Source organism: Leopardus geoffroyi, chromosome B4 (genome assembly GCF_018350155.1).
Source record: "Leopardus geoffroyi isolate Oge1 chromosome B4, O.geoffroyi_Oge1_pat1.0, whole genome shotgun sequence".
Classification (NCBI taxonomy): Eukaryota; Metazoa; Chordata; class Mammalia; order Carnivora; family Felidae; genus Leopardus; species Leopardus geoffroyi.
The window spans coordinates 135,717,395-135,739,606 of record NC_059341.1 but is presented as its reverse complement, the minus strand read 5'-3'; the positions used below and the strand labels follow the sequence as shown (position 1 = coordinate 135,739,606).

The 22,212-nt window shown below is 41.6% G+C and overlaps 1 protein-coding gene across 2 annotated transcripts in view; it reads right to left on the bottom strand.

The window, feature by feature from the left end:
* WBP2NL (WBP2 N-terminal like) overlaps positions 1-22,212 on the bottom strand; it is a 48,183-nt gene that overhangs the window by 3,985 nt on the left and 21,986 nt on the right. For both annotated transcript variants that reach the window (XR_006708937.1, XR_006708938.1), the window contains exon 7: positions 14,212-14,282. The gene's annotated coding sequence lies outside the window, so the exon portion shown is untranslated. The remainder of the gene's footprint in view (positions 1-14,211; positions 14,283-22,212) is intronic.

Sequence of the window (22,212 nt, the reverse complement as noted above, 5' to 3'; positions counted from 1 at the left end):
GGAGGGCACTTGTTGGGATGAGCACTAGGTGTCATAGGTAAGAAATGAATCACTAAATTCTATTCCTGAAACCATTATTACACTATATGTTAACTAATTTGGATTTAAATACAATTGTAAAAATAATCCCTGAAATAATAACAATAATTTTTAAAAAAGCAACAAGAGGGGTGCCTGGGTGGCTCAGTCGGCGAAGCATCTGACTTCAGCTCAGGTCATGATCTCATGGCTCGTGAGTTCAAGCCCTGCGTCAGGCTCTGTGCTGACAGCTCGGAGCCTGGAGCCTGCTTCGGATTCTGTGTCTCCCTCTCTCTCTCTGTCTCTCTCCCACTCTCTCTCTCTCAAAAATAAAAATAACATTAAAAAATTTTTTAAAGCAACAAGAGAAATGAAGAGTGTAACTTACAAGGGAATCCCCATAAAGCTATCAGTGGGCTTCTCCGCAAAAACCTTATAGGCCAGGAGAGAGTGGGATGATATATTCATAGTGCTGAAAGAATAAAATTGCCCACCAAGAATGATCTGGCAAAGCTGCCCTTCAGAAATGAGAGAAAGATTACCCCAAACAAACAAAAGCTGAGGGAGTTCATCACCACTAGCTGTGCCTCATAAGAAATGTTGAAGTTCTTCTTCAAACTGAAATGAAAGTATGCTAATTAGTAACATGAAAACATATGAAAATATACAACACACCGGGAAGGTAAGTACAGCTGACCCTCGAACTATACAGGGCACTGACCCCTGCAGAGTCAAAAATCCCCTTATAATTTTTGACTCCCCAAAAACTTAACTACTAATAGCCTACTGTTGATCAGAAGCCTTACTGATAACATAGACAGTTGATTAACACATATTTTGTATGTTATATGTATTATATACTGCACTCTCATGATGAAGTAAGCTAAAGAAAAAAAATGTTAAGAAAATCGTGAGAAAGAAAAAGTACAGTACCATACATATATTTACTTAAAAAGAATCTGCGTGTAAGTGGGCCAAGCCAGCTGGGCAGTGTGGCCTGGGATGGCAATGTTCCACAGCCTGGTGGTTTTTGGCTTAGTAGCAGTGGCCACCAGGAAGGTCTGCGGCAATGACAGTGGCCTGGAGGTGAGCTGCCCCATCTGCTTGGAGGTACATCACTGGCCTGTGGCCATCGGCAGCTGCAGCTACATGTGAAAGCACTGGCTTCTGGGAAGCCAAGGGTGGGGATGGGGACCACTGTGGGAAGGGGTCCACACCCAACCCTGGAGGGAGGGGCCCAAGGCCTATGGCTGCCCTGGCACAGCCCCGAAACCCATCTGGAGCACTCAGGGGGCAGGGGTGCTGGGGTGCAGGGCCCCCTGTGCAGCACTGTGTCTGCACACACAGGGCACCTTGCATCCCTGCCTGGTCCTGCGTCCCCTGCATTTGCTGACAGTCTCTGTGGGCCTCCCCAGGTACCTACAGAGCAGCAGGTATGACCTCTGCACCAGTAACCTTCTATTCAGTCTGTGATGACTGTGATGACTGACTGTGATGACAGTCAGCAGTTGTAAATAAATGCCTTGTGGCGTTTGCTGTCAACTCTAAAAAAATTCCATGTGTAAGCAGACCTGCACGCTTCAAATCCATGTTGTTCAAGGGTCAACTGTGTAGTCAAATTCAGAATGTTCTAATACTGTAATATGGCAGTGTATTAGCTATTTAATTCTAGTATAAAGGTTAAAGGACAAAGGTATTAAAAATAATTATAACTACTTGGGGCACCTGGGTGGCCCAGTGGGTTGAATGGCCAACTCTTGATTTCAGCTCATTGTGCTGACAGCATGGAGCCTGCCTGGGATTCTCTGTCTCTCTCTCCTGTCTGCCCCTGCCCCGCTTGCACTCTCTCTCTGTCTCTCTCTCTGTCTCTCTCTGTCTCTCTCTCTGTCTGCCCCTGCCCCGCTTGCACTCTCTCTCTGTCTCTCTCTCTGTCTCTCTCTGTCTGTCTCTCTCTCTCTCTCTCTCTCTGTCTCTCTCTCAAAAATAAATAAAAAACATTAAAATATAGTAATTATAACTATAATAATTTGTTAATAAATCCACAATATAAAACAAGGTAAACTGTGACATCAAAAACATAAAAAGAAGGAAGGTAAAAGGAGAGATTTTAGAGAGGGAGGCAAACCATAAGAGACTCTTAAATACAGAGAACAAATTGAGGGTTGCTGGAGGGAGGGGAGGGTTAAATGGGTGACAGGCATTAAGGAGGGCACTTTTCAGGATGAGCACAGGGTGTCATACGTAAGAGATGAATCACTGGGTTCTACTCCTGAAGCCAAGGCTACACTGTATGTTAACTAACTTGAAAAAAAAATGCTCATAAAAAAAGATAAATAGGGGCACCCAGCTTGCTCAGTCGATAGAGTGTGTGACCCTTGATCTTGGGGTCATGAGTTTGAGCCCCACATTGGGTGTAGAGATGATTTGAAAAAATAAAATCTAAAAAGAAAAAAAAAAAGGAGTTCTGCATATGGCTGAAGTAAAGTTGTTACCAGCATGGAAAAGACTTGTATCTATAAGATGTTTTATGTAAGCCTCATGGTAACCATAAAGCAAAACCCTGCAATGATAGATAAAGGCAATGGAATCAAAGCATAACACTACAGAAAATCATCAATTCACAAAGGAAGACAGAAAAAGTCATAGAAAGGCACGAGGGAACTAAAAACAGCCAGAGAACAATTAGCAAGTCCTTACCTATCAATAATTACTCTTGATATAAATGAATTAAAAAACAAGATCCAACAATATGTTGCCTACAAGAGACTCACTTCAGCTTTAAGGACATACATAGGCTCAAAGTGAAGAGATGGAAAAATATATTCTATGCAAGAGAGAGCAGGGATAGCCACACTTACATCAGACAAAATAGACTTTAAGCCAAAAACTATAACAAATGGCAAAGAAGGTCATTATATAATGATAAAAAGTTCAATTCATCAAGAGAACTTAACAGTCATATATGCACCCAACATAAAAGTAACTATATTAAGCAGATATTAACAGATCTGAAGGGAGAAATAGACAACAATCCAATAATAGTAGGGGAATTCAATACCACACTTGCAACAATGGATACAGACTGAAAATCAAAAGGAAATGTTGGACTACCAACCAAATGGCCTTGACAGACATATGCAGAACACTGCATTAAACAGCAGAATACTCATTCTTCCTAAGTGAACACAGAACATTTTTCAGGAGAGATAATATACGTCACAAAACAAGTCTTAGCAAATTTAAGATTTAAATCATACCAAGTATCTTTTCCAACACATCAGTAGGAAACTAGAAGTCAATAACAGGAGGAAAACTGGAAAATTCACAAATATGTGGGAATTAAACAACACACTCCTGAACAACCAGAGGGTCAGAGAAGGAATCAAAAGAGAAATAAAAATATCTTGAAACAAACAGAAACACAGCATACCACATGCACGGTAAAAGCAGTGTTAAAATAGAAAAGTTTATAGTGATAAATGCCTACGTTAAAAAAAAAAGATTTCAGGTAAACAAAATTGATAAGCCTTTACCTAGACAAAAGAAAAAAAAAGAGAGAGAAGACTTAAATAAAATAAAAAATGAGAGAGCAGACATTATACATGATACCAAAGAAATATAAAAGAGCATAAGAAACTACAATGAACATTTTTTTTTTGAGCAGCAGACAAAATTTATTAGAGTATAAAATCAGAAAGTAAGAATAGTAGGAAAGCTCTCTTTACAGAGAAGGGGAATTTGAAAGTGAATGCCCCACTACTAAGAACAATTATACACCAAAAAGTCAGGTTATCGAGAAGAAATGGGTAAATTCTTAGAAACATGGACCTAACAAAACTGGATCATGAAGAAATAGAAAATCTAAACACACATAATGAGTAATGGGATTGAATCAGTAATCAAAAATCTTCCAATGCAGAAAAGCCCAGGACCAGGTAGTTTCTCTGCTGAATTCTATCAAACATTTAAAGAATTAAGACCAATCATTCTCAAAATCTTCCAAAAAAAACTGAAGAGAAGGAAAGTCTCTCAAACTCATTTTACAAGGCCAGAATTCCCTGATACTAAGGACAGATAAGGACACTATAAGAGAATAAAACTATAGACCTATATCCCTGATGAATATAGGTGCAAAAATTCTCAAAATATTAGCAAACTGAATTCAACATCATATTAAAAGGATAATACCATGATCAAGTAGGATTTATCTCTGGGATGTAAAGATAGTTCAACATATACAAATCCATTAATATGATAATGATAATGTTGTTGTCTACCACATTAATAAAGTGAAAGATAAAAATCATATGATCACCTTAATAGATGCAGAAAAAAATTTTGATATAATACAAATCCAAACATTGCTGGAAGAAATTAAAGACCTAAATAAATGGAAAGACATTCCTATTTGTGGATTGGAAGATTTAATATTTTTTTAAATGTTTATTTATTTTAAGAGAGAGAGAGAGAATGCTAGCTGGGGAGGGGCAGAGAGAGGGAGACAGAGAATCCCAAGCAGACTCCACACTGACAGCACAGAGCCTGATGTGGGGATTGATCTCATGAACACTGAAATCATGACCTGAGTTGAAATCAAGAATCAGACACTTAATCAACTAAGCCACCCAGGAGCCCCAGAAGATTTAATATTGTTAAAATGTGCCCCATATAGATCTAACAGATTCAATACAATCCCTATCAAAATTTCAATGGCCTTTTTACAAAAATGGATAGCTGATCCTGAAATTCATTTAGCAAGGGACCCAGAATAGGTAAAATAAATCACGAACAAAAAGGAACAAAGTTTCAAGACTCACACTTCCAATTTTAAAACCTATTAGAAAGCTACAGTAATAAAAACAGTGTGGTACTAGAATAAAGATAGACACATAGATCAATGAAATATAGAGTCCTGAAATACACCCATACATCTATAGCCAACTAATTTTTGACAAAGGCACTAAGACCAATGAGTAAAAATGGGTCTTTTCTTTCTTTTTTTTTTTTTTAAATGTTTACTTATTTTGAGAGAGAGGGGGGTGGATAGAGAGAGCAAGCAGGGAAGGGGCAGAGAGAGGGAGAGAGAGAATCCTAAGCAGGCTCCACACTGTCAGCTTGGAGCCTGACATGCAGCTCAAACCCACAAACTGTGAGATTGTGACCTGAGCCGAAACCAAGAGTCCGACGCTTAACCGACTAAGCCACCCAGATTCCCCCCAAATTGGGTCTTTTCAGTGAATGTAGCTAGGACAACTAGCTATCCATACAAATTAATTTGGTCTCCTACTTCACACCATATACAAACAATGAATTCAAAATGGATCAAAGACCTACATGTAAGAGTTAAAACTATAAAACACTTAGAAGAAAACATAGGTGTAAATCTTCACGACTCTTCATTAGACAATGGTTTCTTAGATATGACACTAAAAGCACAAGCAACCAAAGAAAAAATAAATAAATTGGACCTCATTAAAATAAAAAAAAATGTGTGTCAAAAGACACCATCGAGAAAGTGAAAGACAACACACAGAATGGGAAAATATATTTGCAAATCCTGTATCTGTTAAGGGTCTATTTTTGGAATATATAAAATACATTTACAACTCAATAATAAAAAGACAAATAGCCCAATTTAAAAATGGCAAAATATTTGAATAGACATTTCTCCAGAGAGATTATACAAATAGCCAATAACACTATGGAAAGATGCTCAACACCATTAACTATCAGTCACTGTGTAAAACTATCTGGAAATTCCTCAAAATATTAAACACAAGTTACCACAATGACTCAGCAATTGCACTTGGATGCATATACCCAAGAGAAATGAGAATATATGTCCACAAAAAGACTTATATATGAATGTTCACAGCAGCATTATTCATAATAGCCAAAAAGTGTAAAAAACTTAAATGCATGTCGATTGATGAATGGATGAATATGTGATATATCCATACAGTCCATACAATATATATCTGCACTGATACATGCTACAACATGGATGGGCCTTGAAAACGATACAAAGTGAAAGAAGCCAGACACAAAAGGGCTCTTATCATAGATTCCATTGATATGAAATGTCTAGAATAGGGCAATCTATAGAGCCAAAAAGTAGGTCAGTGGTTGACAAAAGGGAATGTGTAGTGATTGCTAATGGGCAGGGGGTTCATTTTGGGTGATGAAAATGTTCTGGAATTAGATAGTGCTTATGATTGCACAACCATCTCTCTGTTCAAATAACTGATGTGGTTTCTGTCTCGGCTGGATCTTGACAGGTACCCAAAGAGCCTGTAAACAGCTATGCAAGGGTCCAGTTGAGAGACAGGAAGGCAGGGGACAGGGGGTGGTTGCAGTGAAGATTAAGCAGAGGGAATGGCCAGACAATCCATAACTGAGTGGCAATGGGGAGAGGACTGCTAAGGCAATATGCATAGGCCAAGGAAGGACATGCTGTGTTGTCCTGGTTGATAAGTACCTATTCCACTCCTCTGTCTCTGGCAACAGTCTAGCATTTCTAGGCTTCCCTGAAAAAAGGGAAAACGAGAAAATTGGGTTCCTGTTTAATATTCCCCTAGGCAGTCCCTAGATAGGGTGTGTGTGGGAGGGGTCCTACAAAGCTGACCTCTTGCTGAAAGAGACCCTTTGTCTTTCCGGGTTGGAAGAGAGGCATCTGAACTGACTTGAATGTGAAAAATAATAAATTGGGATGATTTTTCTCATTCAAAAGATTGCCCAGATTATAGAATGAGAACAAGTTGCATGTAATGATTTACTTACATAGTCTAATATCTAGATTTAAATCTTGGCTCCGCTTAAAAACTGTGCAATCTTGAACAAGCTACTTAATTTCTCTGTGCTTCCATTTCCTCCTCTGTAAAGTAGGGATGTTAATAGTTTATATAGGATTATTGCTCAAGAACTACATGAGGTAATTTATGTAAAGCACTTAGAATGGCACCTGAATAAGGAATTATCCATGCCCAGTATTCTTTATGTTGTAGGTTTTGTCCCTAAGCTCGGGAGTCCACTGCAGGAAGCTGTGGGAAGTAATAGTCTCTCCCCATTAAGGGGTCCCCTGTCCCCATCTCTTCTTCTCTGCTACTAGTCCTCATCTTTCCCTCCCACCTTTTTTAAAAGAGCAATTCTAGGTTTAGTGAAAAATTGAGCAGAAAGTCAAGTATCCATATATCCTCTCTACTCCCCAGGCCTCCTCCACTGTGTCCCCTATTATTAGCATCTTGCATTAGTGTAGTACATTTGCCATAACTGATGGCAATATCGATATGTTATTAGCTATAGCCCATAGGGTTCTCTCTTTGTGTTGTACATTCTATGGGTTTTGACCAACCTATGACATGTAACCACCATTACAAACTTCACAGAAGTGTCACTGCCCTAAAATCCTGGGCTCCATGTACTCATCTCTCCCACCCGCACCTCAACCCCTGCAACTACTAATCTTTTCATTGTCTTCCTAGTTTTGCCTTCTCCAGAATGTCATAGAGTTGGAATTACACAGTATGTAGCCTTTTCAGATTGGCTTCTCTCACCCCACAATATGCATTTAATGTTCCCCCATCTTTTCATGACTTGATAACTTATTTATTTTTATTGATGAAAATATTCCATTGTACATGGATGTACCACCACTTATCCATCCACTCAGCTACTGAAGAAGAACATCTTGGTTGCCTCCAGATTTTGGCAATTATGAATAAAAACCTTCAGGTGCAGATTTTTGTGTAGACATAGTACCAAGGAGCTCAACTGCTAAACCATACAGTAAGAATATGTTTTGTTTTATAAGAAACTGCCAAATTGTCTTCCAAGTGGCTGTTTCATTTTATACTTTTACCAGGAATGAATGAGAGTTCCTGTTGCTCCACATCCTTGCCAGAATTTGGTGTGGTCAGTGTTCTGAGTTTTAACCATTTTAGTAGGAATATAAGGGTAGCTTATTTAAACGATTTTTAAAAATGTTTATTTATTTCTGAAAGAGAGACAGAGCATGAGTGGCGGAGGGGCAGAGAGAGACATAGAGAGAGAGGGAGAGAGAATCAGAAGCAGACTCCAGGCTCTGAGTTGTCAGCACAGAGTCCATCACAGGGCTTGACTTAACGAGCCATGAGTCATGACCTGAGCTGAAGTCGGTCACTTAACTGGCTGAGCCACCCAGGTGAGGGGTAGCTTATTTTAATTTGAAATTCCCTAATGACATGTGATGCTGAACATCTTTTCACATGCTTATTTGCCATCTGTATAGCTTCTTTAGTGAGGTGTCTGTTCAGGTCTTTTGCCCATTTTTAACTGGGTCATTTTTTTACCTTATTGTTCAGTTGTAGAAGCTTTTTGTATATTTTGGGTACTCTACCAGATGTGTCTTTGCAAGTATTTTCTCCCAGTCTATGGCTTGTCTTTTCATTCTCTTGACAGTGCCTTTCACAGAGCAGAAGGTTTTAATTTCAGTGAAATCCAACTTATCAATGTTTTCTTTCATGGATAGTACTTTTTGGTGTTGTTTCTAAAAACTCATCACAAAAGCAAAGGCCATTAGATGTTCTCCTGTGTGATCTTCTAGGAGTTTATAGTTTAGCCTTTTACACTTAGGTCTTTGATGCACATTGAGTCGATTTTCGTGAAAGATCTGTTTCTAAATTCTTTTTTATTTTTTTCCAGCAGGTGCATGTCCAGTGTTCCAGTGCCATTTGTTGAAAAGACTATCCCTTTTCCACTCAATTGTCTTTGTTTCTTCTTCAAAGACCAGTTGACTATATTTGTGTGGTCTGCTTGTCCATTCTTTTGCCAATACCACACTGTTTTGGTTACTGCAGCTTTAGAGCAAGTCTTGAAGTTGGATAGAGGCAGTCCTCCAAATTACTTGTTGTTCTTCAATATTGTTTTGGCTATTCTTGGTCTTTTGCTTCACCATATAAAATTTAGGATCAATTTGCTGGTATCCACATATTAACTTGCTAGAATTTTGATTAGGATTACATTGACTCTATAGATCAAATTGGGAAGAACTGACATCTTGACAGTATTGATTCTTCCTATCCCTGTACATAGCTCTGTTAGTAACAAATGCCCTTAATTTTGAGAAAGTATTTCTTCATTTTTGAAGGATAATTTTTCTAGATATAGAATTCTACATTTTTATTTTCTTTTATTTAAAAAAATTTTTTTAAGTTTACTTATTTTGAGAGAGAGAACACATGTAACCTGGGGAGGCACAGACAGAAAGGGAGAGAGAGACTCCCAAGCAGGCTCCGTGCTGTCAATGTGGAACCTGATGTGGGGCTCGAGCCCACGAACCCATGAGATCAAGACCTGAGCCCAAATCAAGAGTTGGACGCCCAACTGACTGAGTCACCCAGGTGCCACTACATGATTTTGCTTTTAATACTTTAAATATTTCACTGCATTCTTACTTGTATAGTTTCTGAAGAGGAGTGTGATGTAATTCTTATCCTTGTTCCTCTATAGGTAAGCTTTTTCCCTTCTAGCTTCTTTCAAGATTTTCTCTTTGTCTTTGACTTTTTTAATGACTTATTTTATTTTGAGAGAGAGAGAAAAAAAATCCTAAGCAGGTTCTGCACTGTCAGTGCAGATCCCAATGTAAAGCTCAAACTCACGAACCATGAGATCATGACCTGAGTTGAAATCAAGAGTTGGACGCTCAACTCACTGAGCCACCCAGGCATTTGGATATATATTTTTACAGTTTTAATATGATATGCCCAATTGTAGATTTTTTGGTATTTATCATTTTTAGTATTCTTTAAGATTCCTAGATTTGTGGTTTGTTGTCTGTCAATTTTGGAAAATTCTCAGTCATTATTATTTCAAAAATTCTTTTGTTTCTATCTTTTTTCTTCTTCTAGTAGTCCCATTACATGTATGCTACCCATTTTGTTTTTTTTAATATCAAATATAATTTATTGTCAAATTGGTTTCCATACAACACTCAGTGCTCATCCCAACAGGTGCCGTCCTCAATGCCCACCACCCCCTTCCCCCTCTCCCACACCCTCCATCAAGCCTCAGTTTGTTGTCAGTATTTAAGAGTCTCTTATGGTTTGCCTCCCTCTCTCTCTGTAACTTTTTTTCCCCCTTTCCCCTCCCCCATGGTCTTCTGCTAAGTTTCTCAGGATCCACATATGAGTGAAAACATATGGTATCTGTCTTTCTCTGCCTAACTTATTTCACTTAGCATAATACCCTCCAGTTCCATCCACATTGATGCAAATGGCCAGATTTCATTCTTTCTCATTGCCAAGGAGCATTCCACTGTATATATAAACCACATCTTCTTTATCCATTTGTCAGTTGATGGACATTCAGGCTCTTTCCATAATTTGGCTATTGTTGAAAGTGCTGCTATAAACATTGGGGTACAAGTGCCCCTATGCATCAGCACTCCTGTATCCCTTGTATGCTACCCATTTTGTAATTGTCCCACAGTTCTTGGATATTTTGTTACATATTTTTCATTCCCTTTTCTCTTTGCATTTCAGTTTTGGAAGTTACTGGTGATATATGTTCAAACTCACTGATTATTTCTTTGGCATGTCCAGTTTACTGATGATCCCATCAAAGGTAATGTTTCATTTCTGTTAAAATGTTTTTGATTTTTAACATTTCCTTTGATTGTTTCTTGAAGTTTCTATCTCTTAGCTTACACTTTCATCTATTCTTAAATGTTGCCCACTTCTTCCATTAGAGCCCTTAGCATATTAATCAGTTGTTCTAAATTCACAGTCTGATAATTCCAACATCTTTGCCATTTATGAATCTGGTTCTGATGCTTGTTTTGTCCAAGCTGTGTTTTCTTGTCTTTTGGTATGACTTATAGTTTTATGCTCAAAGCCAAACATGATACACTATGTAAAAGGAATGGAAGACAATAGGCCTTAAGTGTGAGGCTTTATGCTTGATATGGTTAGGAGCTAGACTGTGTTTGCTGTTGGCTTTGGCTGTAGGTATTAAAGGTAAATTTCCTCTGGTGTTCTTGTTTTTATCTCCCCTGTTATCTTTGTATTTATTTCCCTAGAGACTTTCAAAATATGGCCTGAGATATGATGCAGGGGCCCTACTGATGTGGTAGTAAGGTATTGGGGGAAGGGAAGCATTCTATAGTCCTATGATCAGGTGTCAGTCTTTTTTGTTTTTTAATGTTTATTTTTGAGAGAGAGAGACAGAGCATGAGTGGGGAAGGGACAGAGGGAGAGACACACAGAATCCAAAGCAGGCTCCAGGCTCTGCACTGTCAGCTTAACTGAGGTGCCACCCTGGGTACTACCTAGGCGTCCCTAAATTTCAGTCTTTTAAGGAACCCATGGGCTTTGACCACAAGTGCTCCCCAGTTGCTGGTTTTCCCCGCCCCCTTAGTCAAGGCAGAAAGGTTAAAGGACTGGACTTAGGTATTTCCTTCCCTGGGTCAGTTAGGCTCTGGTTAATTAGTTTCTCTTGAGGGCAGTCCATGTTAAGAAAAACATAATGCTTTGGGTTGCTTTTGATATAGCTAATTTTCTATTCTCCCTGCTGGCAGCACACAAGGATTTTTCTTCACTCTTTACTGTAAGGGACCTGGAGGGCTCCTGGAGGTTAAACTCACAAAAATGTCAGGCTCCTCCTAAAACTAGGCCCTCCTGAAAATTTTAACTCTCAAGTTTGTCTACACAGAGCCTCCAGCAATTCATCAATTACTGTTAAGTCTTCCCACCCAGGTACTGGCTCCATCACTGGGGTTCCTTACCTGAGCTTTTGCTTTTGGTACGTTGTGACTATTTGTGTCCACCTGTCTCTCCAATTGCTTTTGGTAAGTTGTGACTATTTGTGTCCATCTGTCTCTCCAATTTTGCAGGTGGCCCTCTGCCCTAGGACTTCCATCTTCTGATGGAACTAAGAAGATGTGTGGTTTGTTCAGCTTTTTTTGTTGCTGTTGTGAGGATGGGAGTGTTGACTTCCAAGCCTCTTCCATGCTAGACCAGAAAACCTTTGTCTCCTATTTAAGAATCAATCTATGAAGTGGATTTTCAGGCAAGAAAATTTGCACAAGGGCACAACTGGTCTCCTTACTAAGACTAGACCACATGCCCAGACCAAGGGCTTTCCCAGATGGGGCATCCTCTTCTCCACGAAGCCTACAGGACAACCTTAGGCTGAACGGAACCTCTCACCTAAACCCCGTGCAAACCTCTATCATTGCACTTTTGTCAGGAATTAAGAGTGTCTTTCGTATTCATCATCAGGTAAAAGCCAAGGGTCTAATGCCAGCCATAAGTTCAAGGGAGAACCTAAGCTTGTGTAGAAATATTTCTAAAATAGTTCTCAAATTGAGATACATCAAGGCCCACACAGAGGAAAGTAAGACCATCAGAACAAGCTTAGAGATCCAGACAACCTCCCCAGGAGGACCACACAGAGGGTAGAGTACTTATCTGCTGCTGTCCTGTATTTTCGGGGTGGGTGGGGTCCAGGACAGGGTGGACAATGGCAAAGCATAATAAAACTATCTATCGCTGGAGCAGTCTTAGTGCACCTCAAGATCAGGACGTGTCAGATTCCTCTGAACACAGGGCTGGCATAAAGCAGCCTCAATAAGCATGTGGCCTGGACTGATCCTTAAAAAGCCCAGAACCCAATATTAGGCAGCACAATGAACAAGGGGTCAGCCCACAGCTCTTACATCATTCTATCCCTGTCCCCTTTCCATGGAGAGTCAGAGAGCAGGCTCCCCAGCTTAGGCAAGTACTCCATCAAGGGGATTCAGAGATATCTTCACTAAGATGATCTATCTGTCTTGGAACCAGACAATGTACTGCTGAAGCAGGACAAGCGCAGGGCCCAGCCAGGAAGCTGAGAAGTCTAGGTATGTCCAAGCTGCCTACTGGGGTGGTACCAAGGCCCCAGCGCCAGGCAGTGCATATCTCAGATGCCCTCAGAAACAGAGAGACCAAGGACATGCCACAGGTATTGCGACAGCAAGCAGACTTTAATCGAGGGTGTAAAGCCAGGGTGACCCCAGCCTCTTCGGTTACACTAGCTTCTCCTTTCTCTTCAGGACATAGGCAGGAAGGACGCCTGTTTTCTACTGAAAACCTAGAAATCAGTCTCCATCCCCAAGCTGTATGACGTGGACGGATTCGGATCTCTCTCACTCTGGTTGGCTGTTTTCAAGCATTTTCCTTCCCTGAAAACAGGAGTCTTCTCAGGTTCATCCATGTCTTGAGCCACCTTGGAATTAAGCTGCCTTTACACTCTTCCACAGAGATCAGAATGGCCAGCTCCCTGACCTCTTTTACCCTTCAAATATTCACTCGGACATTACCGACTTGACAAGGCTCTGCTACAGTCTTCTCCCTCTGCCAACGCCCCGGCATTCCCAATCTCCTGCACTTTGTTCTGTATGTTTTCGTAACTCTTATCAAGTTCTCTGTTTTTGCTTTTTCTGCAGTTTGTGTATGATATGCCTAGTTACATCACATAACCTATATATTGACTGTATCTTAATATCACTAGAATGTGATCTCCATAAGAGCAGGGACTTTTGTGTGGTCACTGATATCCCAAGTGCACAGAAATAGGACACAAACGGCATTCAGTAAATGAGTGTATGTCGATGAGGAGCGAAACCTAGGCTTATCTCCTGCCCCTTCACTTCTTAGCCCGCTGTGTGCCTTAGGCAGTTTGTTTCCCTCTCTGCCCCAGTTTCTCAATCTATGAGATTGGGGTCCATGCACTCACCTTGCTGGATTATGCCTGTGAAATGCCTGACAGGGTGCTTGGCATGAGCATATGGTTAACAAATGGGCTGGCCCATTGATGTAATTACTGCCCCTCTCAAACTCTTCACTTTCCGTGTTATAAGGACCCTTTGCTCAGGGGCATCACTAAGGCAGCTGATGTAATGAGGGGTTTGTGATGAGGGCACAAGGCCAAGAAAAACTCAAAGGTCCCAGGATTCCCTCTTTCCTGTACCAGCTTAGCTGACTTGAGGGCAGCTAGCCTCAGGCCCTCCAACCCCCACCCCCAGTTACATGGCAGCAAAGGATCTGGAACCAATCTTCTGGTCCTGTGAGAAATCTGAGCCCTCTTTGACCTACTATACCATATCTGACACAGTTGATTTTCTAAGCCCTCTGACCACCAGGGATCAAGCCCACAACAAGAATGGGACTCAGAGCTCACCAGGACCTCACAGATGTGCAGACAGGATCAGGCCACCACATGCACAGGAAACGCTTCCGACTGCATGGCACCTGTGGGATGAAAAGAGGATGCTAGGGAGTGGGTTCCTCCGTCAGAGGTTAGGGTCGCAGGCTCTGGAATCAGCCTGAGTTCATGGCCTGCCTCCACCACTCAGTAATTGTGGATTCTGTGGTTTCCTAAGGTCTCCAAGCTTTAGTATGCTTAGCTGTAAAATGAAGGCATTAAAAGTGCCCACTTGACTGGATTGCTATGGGGACTAAGTGAGATATGTTCATAAAGTACCTTAGCACATTGCCTAGCACCCAGCTTTAGTAGTGATGTTTATTCACTTTCAAAGGCCTTTAAACACCAGGTGAGTTCTATGGAACCACCTTGCCAGTGGTGGCTTTGGCCAGTAGGAACCATGTAAACCATGGCTGTGAGCTAGGTAGAGGTGAAACATAACCATGCCTTCAGGACTGTTCAACTCAACCAGCCAGAGAAGGGGCAGCTTCCTCTAAAATCTGAAATGCGAATCCTCTCTAACAGCCTGCCAACCGAAACTTATTCTGCAAATTATAATCTTCAACTTGTGGCCAGAACTTGGTGGTGTATATATGTGTTATAAGTGTATATCATAAATCAAGAAACACAATGTATTCACATCTTTATTCCCTCAACAAATGTTTACTAGACACATGCTCTGTGCAGTGCTTTCTGCTAGGTGTCCTGCAATGGGATACAGTCTCTGTTCTCAAGGAGCTCACAGGCCATGGGGGAGATGGGCACACAAACAATCTCAATAGGTTTGGCACAGTTTTTCACCAGAAACAATACAAGCTCAGTAGAAGGGCAATTACTCTGGAAGGGGAGATGAGAAAAAGCTTCTCAAAAGAAAGAACTTCTGGGCTATTTTGAAAGATGACTAAAACACAGTGGGGAGGAAGGCATAGAGGCAGAGGCCATGCCCAGTTCAGCGTCTGCATTTTGTTCTGCTCAGCTGGATCACATAGCTGGAGAGGTCACTGGAAGGGCCAGACCACGCAGGTCCTTAAATACTAAGGAGCATAATGTGATCCATGTATACAGTAAACCAGGACTTTGGACTTAATCCTGAAGGTTGCAAGGAACCACTGCACAATTTATAAGCAAGGTAGAACCTAGCATATTAATTTATCCTTCACGTTTAAAATGACACACAGTACACAGGCATGTAGCACAAAATCGAAAGATCCAAAAGGGTTTAGAGTGGGAAAAATTCATCCTCTCTCTCAATCCTTTCCCCCAGCCATGCAGCTCCCTCGCCCTGAGACAACTCCTGCTAACGGGGTCCCGTGGAGACGAGGCTCAATCACTCTGGCATGTGCGGAAGATGGTGGCAAAGTAAACATGCTGTTTTGTGGCTTTTTTTTCCCATTTATTATCTTTTGGAGCTTAATCCCTATTAATACATTTCCAGTTACCACATTTTTTTAAATTGCCCAGTGAGAGATACTTAGATTGTTTTAGGTTAGCATTTCAGAAGGTGCCCGCCCTCGGGCCAGGACCTAGAGAAGGGAAGAGAATCGTAGGTGGCACAGCCCTCTGCCCTCCCCGTCTTCCTCCTTGGAGGCGGTCAGCTGTCCTGACCATCCTGGCCAACACACGAGGGATATCAGGGTTGGCAGACTAGAAGGTATAAGGAGCTGAGCCTCGAATGATGTGGTTGAGTTGCAGCACCTAGCTGGGTCTGCCCGCCTCCTGAAATTTTGTTATGTGAGGAAAATTAGCTCCTATTTATTTAAAACAGTGTAGTTGCTTTACCTGTAGCTGACTGCACTCCGAATTGAGAGAGGAGTTTCCGTCCTTCTTCCCTTTCCTTTTTTAATCCTGCTTTTCAGAGATTCCACATAGAGGGGAACCCAATGAGGAAGGCCAGGGACCTAGTTTTATAACTGTACTAATCATATCTTTTATTTTCCGTATTCTGATACTAGGACATCTGGGGACTTGAAACCCCTAAAGGGACTGGCCCTTTCAGGGTTAGCCAATTTCTTTCTTCTTTTTTAAAAATTTTTAATTAAAAAAAATGTTTTTAATGTTTATTTACTTTTGAGAGAGAGAGAGAGAGAGAGCAGGGGAGGGGCAGAGAGAGAGAGACTCAGAATCTGAAGCAGGCTCCGGGCTGTCAGCACAGAGCCCGACATGGGGCTTGAACTCCCAAACCTTGAGATCACGACCTGAGCTGAAGTCGACACTTAACCGACTGAGCCACCCAGGCACCCCTGGGTTAGCCAACTTCTAAAGATGGTAAGCAACCTGCCAGTGAATGTGTCTTTCAAAAGGAGACCAACCATTCTGGGGCCATTCCCCCAACCACGTCTCTCTCTCTCTCTCTTTTTTTTTTTTTTTTTTGATATACGGATTGCTCCTTTATTTCTTTGTTTGATTCAAGTTTTTATTTAAATTCTATCGGGCTCTGGGCTGATGGCTCAGAGCCTGGAGCCTGTTTCCGATTCTGTGTCTCCCTCTCTCTCTGCCCCTCCCCCGTTCATGCTCTGTCTCTCTCTGTCCCAAAAATAAATAAACGTTGAAAAAAATAAATAAATAAATTCTAGTTAGTCAACATATAGTGTTATATTGGTTTCAAAAGTAGAATTTAGTGATTCATCACTTACATATAACACCCAGTGCTCATCATAATAAGTGCCCTCCTTAATGCCCATCACCCATCTAGCCCATCCCCCACTGACCTCCCTCCATCAACCCTCCATTTCTTCTCTATAGTAAGAGTCTCTTATGGCTTACTTTCTTCTTTTTTTTTTTTCTTTTTTTTTTTTTAACGTTTATTTATTTTTGGGACAGAGAGAGACAGAGCACGAACGGGCAAGGGGCAGAGAGAGAGGGAGACACAGAATCGGAAACAGGCTCCAGGCTCTGAGCCATCAGCCCAGAGCCCGACGCGGGGCTCGAACTCAAGGACCACGAGATCGTGACCTGGCTGAAGTCGGACGCTTAACCGACTGTGCCACCCAGGCGCCCCTTACGGCTTACTTTCTTCTCTTTTTTTCTTCCTTCCCATATGTTCATCTGTTTTGTTTCTTAAATTCCACATGAATGAAATCATATGGTATTTGTCTTTCTCTGACTGACTTATTTCACTTAGCATAATACATTCCTGCTCCAACCACCTCTTTTATCAGGCTCCACCTGCTCTAATCACCCCCAAGCCAGGTACTAAACAACCAGGGACAGCCTCTATGCCCCCAAGCCCACTGACATTATTCAAACTATGCAATCCTAAACCTGCTTACCCTGCCTCACCTGTTCCTTCCCATGGAGACCACAATAAAGGCTGTGACAGTTTCCCCCTTGTCCCTGGTGCTTCCCTGTGCGGCCCTCATGGCGTGGCACGCCCTTGCCTTCAGATCTATAAGTATAACAAACTACCTTTTCGATGGCAGCTGTCTCCTGATTGGTTGGCCTTACCATACCTGAACAGTAATAAAACCTACATTAAAACCAGGAACTCTTTTCCCTGGATCCTCCAGAAGAGTGGCAGAGTGAGGCAATTACTAACAACGAGTTCCTTTCTTGCCCTAAAGCTCTAAACAGTAAGTTCTTAGAAAACAGGGACTATATTTGAAACAACTCTGTCTCCTCTCTACAGCACTAGAAGTAATGCCTCACATCAAATAATGACCCAATAATGGTCCTCGGAGAACTCACAGTTCCGGGCAAAGACAGACATATAAACCAGCAATGAAAATTACTCTGTAAATGCTCTCTAATGGAGTCGCGCACAAAATAGAGTGGGACAAAGGAAGAAATAACATCTGAATTTAGTTGGGAAATTCAGGAAGGTTTCAAAGAGCATCTGGGTTGGGACTCAGCAGATGACTAGGACTCGGCCAGGAGGCCAAAAGGAGAACAGTATTGCAGTAGGGAGAGGGGTAAATAGAAAGCATTCCAGACACAGACATGATGAAAGAGGAGAGCAAGATGCATTCTGGTAACTTGTCTCCAAGATGACCGTTACCTCTTTCTGAGATGGAGGACAAAACTGTCCTTGTTTTTTGTCACAACTCAAAAATCTAGCTCCAGGGGCCTCAGCTATGGCACTCAAAGATTTGTCAAATGAGTACTTAGAACCTAAATGGAATTTAAGAACTATGTTCAATATTAGTAATTATTTATTAATACCCAGTCCAATTAATAGTCTTAAGTTTAATAAAAAAAAAAGCCGATTACTAAATATTACACAAGTTTTTAAATATTAACTATTAAATACGTATCATGACTAATCAAACTGCTGGTCAAATCTCTCCCTTAGACAGAATCCCTTCTTCTGGAGTCATTTGGGGACCTTCAAAAACAAGTTTATTCTCTAAGAGTCCATGGTTGAGTGTGCTACACCAACTCCCCTCTCCTAAAGGTGCTCCAGGTAAAGGTTGGGATGGTTGCCACATGTTTTACTTTCTACTAGATGACTAGGTAACCTGTACAGTGTGAATTTGAATTGGGGGTTTACATTCTATACATAGTCACACATACAGAGTTTCAAGCAAGCAACCGGCAGTGGGCAAGAAAAATCAAGTCAACACGAAGGCAAAGGCTCTCTAGTATCCTCTATGGAAACCCAGATCCTGAGATTGGGATTAGGATGGTTGCTCAAGAAGTAGAGGGGATGGAGGCAGGAGAATCTGAGAGGTTGGGGAAGGAACTGGCGGTCCTCTCAAGGAGTAGGCATTGGGGTCCTGCTCCCCAGTGCTCAGGGGTGTGGAGCTGGATCTCTGACAGCCAGCTTCCAGGCCCCACCTAAGATTCTGGGGGCATAAGGAAGCAACCCAGCTATCAGACTTGATGTGACTGCCTGGACAGGGCAGTAGCTGTTTCAGAAGTAATCTGATGCCTAGAAGGGCCTTCTTGGCATCTTGATGCCACATAAGATCTGGATAACTTTGCATAATCTTGGGAGTTTGGGGGAGCCCACCAGCAAGGCAGATGGTGGGGGGGGTGTCTGGATAACAGAATTAAAAGAAAACAAAGACATGCAGTATTTCCTGCATATATTAATCTATAGGTTGAAAAATCCCACCAACTACACATTTTCCCCTTGATTCCTCAGGACAGTCAAGCCCGAAGTTTCTGCAGGCTGGCAAGCATCCACCTACCTAGGAAAAAGAGTATTTGGGTGCTTGTTTTGTGGGTCCACTATCAGTCCAGAGATAAAAGATCTTCTTCCTTTCCCTTCCTATTCCTAAAAGGAAATGAATAGGCAAAGTACAGAAAGCAAGAGCAGATTCTGTATTGCATCTGGGGAAGAGACAGGAAGAAGATGAATCCACCAGCTCAGGGATGAATCAGGAAGGAAGCATCCAAAATGTCAATGGGGACCCGAATGACCCAGCATTAGTGCTTTCAGCACATAACAGGCTTAGCTGAACTCTCGCTGGATTTGTCCTAAGCAGAGCAAAACCGGATCCCTGTGAGTACACAGGACCCAAAGCTCTCCTTATAGGATGTGCTTGTTATAGAAGGAATCTGACTCTTTGCATCAGGCAGTGGGAGCTAAGAGTAGGTGTGCCATACAGCCCCCAATGGGTCCAAACTGGGGCTCTTCTTGGTCCCACCTCTATACAGCTACCACCTTTGGTTGTATTCCAGCAGCTTGGTGAAACAGGTGAACAAGTTCCCTTTGCAGGGGAGTCCACTTTCAGGAGACTTGGACCTGCTTCTAGGTTGTTGGACCTAACTTCAAATCTACCTGGTACATGTATGGCTAGAATGAAGAGCAGAAGAGAAAGTCTACTTGCTACCCTTTTAGAATTCTAATCCCAGAATATGCCTGTTAGACGTCAGTTATTTAGAGAACTATTCCAGCGTAAAAGAGGCCTCACTCCTTGCCCCTATTCCCAACTCACCATCACATTCCAGCACAAACCGAAAAGCTGAATGAGGGGAACTTTATTCCTGCTCTGGTTTGGAGAATCTCTCCCTCTTCCTCTCCTTGTCACTTCTGCCCATGTAGAGAGGTTTAGAAGTGAGAAAAGAAGAAACTCTTAAAAGAAAAAAAATCCTCATCACTTCCCTCAAAAATTTTTAAGAGAAAGAGATCTGGGGCCTGTGACCCATGTTTAAGATCCATATGGTCTGAGGCACCTGGGTGGCTCAGTTGGTTGAGCATCTGACTCTTGACTTCTGCTCAGGTCACGATCTCACATTCGTGGGATTGAGCCCCACGTCTGGCTCTGCACTGACAGTGAAGAACCCGCTTGGGATTCTCTCTCTCTCCCTCTCTCTCTCTTTCTGCCCCTCCCTCGCGGTCTCTTTCTAAACAAACAAACAAACAAACAAACATTAAAAAAAGATCCGTATGGTCTGAATTCTCTGTTTGGAATCTTTAGAAAAGGGTTATACCTATGTTTTCTCTTTTTACTTCTTCCCTGCATGGTTACCTGGACATACCAGCAGTCCCTGTACTACTGACACTCCAGTGTCCCAGACCCATGACTCTGTGCCGGTAATTTCTAATAGGAATCCGTAGCTACTTTCTATATTATCATGTGCCTTCTTCAAGAAGATCTCCTGTTCTCTACAAACTGGACATGAAGCTCTTTTTCTCGGAAGGGGAAGAAGAATGGTCCTTGACTCGTCTCATTGTTGGGAAGAGTTTTAAGGGCAGCATATCCCAGACACTTAACAGTTCATTTTAATTCTAATATCCACTCATTCCACAAAGTGTTTCCTGAAGTTTGTTCCACTAAATAATAGTTTTTCCAAAATGTTTAGTGAATAAAATAGACTAAGGTCAAATAATTTTGAAAAAATATGTGTATTTTGAAAATGTCTCCCTCTTAGAGATTTATGTTCACTAGTATATTCAAGGTGCTGAGAAGTCATGAGGTAAAGAAATCTATTTACCTGGCTTTTTCAAATATATTTGACTCAATAACCACCTTTTCCACATAAGACCCATTAACATCCACCAGCTTCCTTAGGAAAGGCTGTCCTTGACAACATAGGAGCATCTGGTTTCCTAATTGTTACAATGAGGATCAATCAATAACTCTAACCTGTTTCAAGGAAATAATCCAAAATTTAAAAAAAAAAGCTCTATATAAGAGAAGTTAATCACAATGTTGTTTGTAATAGCAAAAACCTGGAAACAACTAAAATATTTTAAAATAGGGATTGAGAAAATATGTAATGGTGCAGCCATGTCAGACTATCATGTAGCCACTAACAATATTTATGAATAATTCTTTTTTTTTTATTTTTTTTTAACGTTTATTTATTTTTGAGACAGAGAGAGACAGAGCATGAACGGGGGAGGGGCAGAAAGAGAGGGAGACACAGAATCAGAAGCAGGCTCCAGGCTCTGAGCCATCAGCCCAGAGCCCAACGCGGGGCTCGAACTCACGGACCACGAGATCGTGACCTGAGCTGAAGTTGGATGCCCAACCGACTGAACCACCCAGGTGCCCCTTTATGAATAATTCTTAAAAACCTATGAAACTCATCTAACTATACATTAAGTATATTCAATTTTTAATATATCAACTATACCTCAAAGTTGTGGGGTTTTTTAATTCTTTTTTTAATGTTTACTTATTTTTGACAGAGGAAGAGAGACAAAGCATGAGTACGGAAGGGACAAAGAGACAGGGAGACACAGAATCCCAAACAGGCTCCAGGCTCTGAGCTGTCAGCACAGAGCCCAATGGGGGCTCGAACATATGAACCGCGAGATCATGACCTGAGCTGAAGTCAGACGCTTGACTGAGCCACCCAGGCCACAGTACTTCAAAGCTGTTTTTAAAAAAAGCTGGGGCACCTGGGTGGTTCAGTCAGTTCAGCGTCTGACTTCAGCTCAGGTCATGACCTCGCAGTTCATATGTTCGAGCCCCCATCGGGCTCTGTGCTGACAGCTTAGAGCCTGGAGCCTGTTGTGTCTCCCTGTCTCTCTCTCTCTGCCCCTCCCCAACTCATGCTCTGTTTCTCCTAAAAAATAAACATTAA